Here is a 2,626-nt window from a genome sequence, read left to right as displayed (position 1 = left end):
AACTGTAAACCTCACTCAACCATAATGCCCATATATATAGAGTGACCATATTATCACTTTTACCTGGGACGCTCATGGATTACACAGGTTCTGTGCCTGGATGACTTCAAGCTTACATTTCAGCTGGTTTTAATCAGCCACAGAACCTGTGTAATCCATGAGCGTCCCAGGTAAAAGGGATAATATGGTCACTCTATTATATGTGATATGTAATATGTCATATGAAATTCTGTATTTCATAACATATTATATTTTCTGTTTGTAGGAAGATGTCTCATAGCGAGAAAATCAGACCTTCTTGCTTTATGCCAATAAGAAGGGGCTATATCAGAGAGAAGTACTGACAGGTATATGGAGATGTTACGTTACCTCATTGAAGAGAATAAAAATTGATTGAACAATAAAAAACAACATATCTCTGAGATAACGACTCATGGCGAGGAAAACAGCCTCATGCCTACAGAAGACCCTATTCCAGAGACAATTACTAACAGGTATAAGCAGTTCAACTTTTACATGGAACTCAGCTCCCCTGCACTAATGGAGACCTCTGGGTGAAATCAGAAGAGCTGTGCCGAGGCTTTCTCTGATGTCCTTCATCAGGTGAAGGATGATGAGATGATGATGCTGATGATGGCGGGGGCCCCATGTTGTGCAGTAAATATGTGAAGGACATCTGCTGTTACCTGAGGAGCCTAGAGGATGCCCAGGTAGTGAGGCCAAACTATCTCCAAGGCCAGAAGGTCATGGGCAGCATGCGCGCAATCCTGATAGACTGGCTGGTCCAGGTGCAAATGAAATGCCACCTGTTGCAGGAGACCATGTTTGTGACTGTTAGATTAATTGACTGCTTCCTGCGGGAGCACCCAGATGGCTATGTTCCTTGCTGCTAAATATGAAGAGATCCACGCACCAAAGTTCGGAGGCTTCACCTCTGTGACAGACCACACATACACAAAGGCTCAAATAATGGAGATGGAAATTAAGATCCTCCATGTCCTGAAGTTTGCAGTTGTCAGGCCTCATCCCCTAGACTTCCTCAGTAGGGCTTCCAAAATTGGGTAGCTCATTGCAGCGCAGCACAGTGTGGCAGAGTATCTGATGGAACTGGTCATAGATGACTATGAGATGGTGCATTTTCCACCTTCCCAAATTGCAGCTGCAGCTTTCTGCTTGTCACTAAAAGTCTTCATCGCTGGTGACTGGACTCCGACACTGCAGCATTACACAGCCTACTCTGAAGCAAGGCTGGACTGCCCATCTGGCACTTCTGGCAAATGCCAGAAGGGCCGATGGGCTGGTGGGCCGGTCTGGTCAACAGAGAGGTGGGAAGGCCGGGCGCAGTGCAGCTTCCATCTCTGATTGGTCACTCGCTGCCGCCACCGCCCATAGCGACTGTAGTGTCCGTAATACCCATTGCTAAGCAATATGGGAGCGTGCCACGAGCCCATGCCTCCCCTGACTCATGGTACGCCCCCCATGAGCAGTGTCCGTCGCCCCCTTTCATGATGCCAGGGCCCCAGTGAAGAACTAGTATGCAAGCAATGAACAGATGAAAACCAGTACTATATCACAGCTGAAGTCGGACATGTTTGTGGATATGGGTGGTCATTCCGAGTTGATCGCTCGCTAGCAGTTTGTAGCAGTCGTGCAAACGCTATGCCGCCCTCTGGGAGTGTATCTTAGCTTAGCAGAAGTGCGAACGAAAGGATCGCAGAGCGGCTACAAAATAAAATGTGCAGTTTCAGAGTAGCTTCAGACCTACTCAGTGCTTGCGATCACTTCAGACTATTTAGTTACTGTTTTGACGTCACGAACACGCCCTGCGCTCACCCAGCCACGCCTGTGTTTTTCCTGGCACGCCTGCGTTTTTTCAAACACTCCCTGAAAACAGTCAGTTGACACCCAGAAACGCCCACTTCCTGTCAATCATTCTGCGGCCAGCAGTGCGACTGAAATGCTTCGCTAGACCTTGTTTGAAACTGCATCGGCCGTTGTGAAAGAACGTTGCGCGTGCGCATTGCACCGCAGTGCTGCTTTTTTGCCTGAACGCTGCGCTGCGACCGAAAACAGCTAGCGAACTACTCAGAATGACCCCCATGGTACGGGCTGGCACTCGCTTACCATGTCCGGCAAAACTGGTCTCCCACCTCTCTGTCTCCCCTCCCAGCTCTCAAATGGACGTGGGAAGACAAAAAATGTTGTGTTACCAAAAGCTTTGATAACAGAAGGAAAGCTTTAAACTAGAGATGAGCGCCTGAAATTTTTCGGGTTTTGTGTTTTGGTTTTGGGTTCGGTTCCGCGGCCGTGTTTTTGGTTCGAACGCGTTTTGGCAAAACCTCACCGAATTTTTTTTGTCGGATTCGGGTGTGTTTTGGATTCGGGTGTTTTTTTCCAAAAACACTAAAAAACAGCTTAAATCATAGAATTTGGGGGTCATTTTGATCCCAAAGTATTATTAACCTCAAAAACCATAATTTACACTCATTTTCAGTCTATTCTGAATACCTCACACCTCACAATATTATTTTTAGTCCTAAAATTTGCACCGAGGTCGCTGTGTGAGTAAGATAAGCGACCCTAGTGGCCGACACAAACACCGGGCCCATCTAGGAGTGGCACTGCA

General features: G+C 47.3%; 1 pseudogene; it reads left to right on the top strand.

Moving 5' to 3' along the window:
* Window positions 1–453: 453 nt before the first annotated feature.
* Window positions 454–1,362, top strand: LOC134965214 (G2/mitotic-specific cyclin-B1-like; annotated as a pseudogene).
* The last annotated feature ends 1,264 nt before the right edge of the window (window positions 1,363–2,626 follow it).

The sequence above is a fragment of the Pseudophryne corroboree genome, chromosome 10 (assembly GCF_028390025.1).
Source record: "Pseudophryne corroboree isolate aPseCor3 chromosome 10, aPseCor3.hap2, whole genome shotgun sequence".
Classification (NCBI taxonomy): domain Eukaryota; kingdom Metazoa; phylum Chordata; class Amphibia; order Anura; family Myobatrachidae; genus Pseudophryne; species Pseudophryne corroboree.
This window is presented reverse-complemented; position numbering and strand designations above follow the sequence as displayed.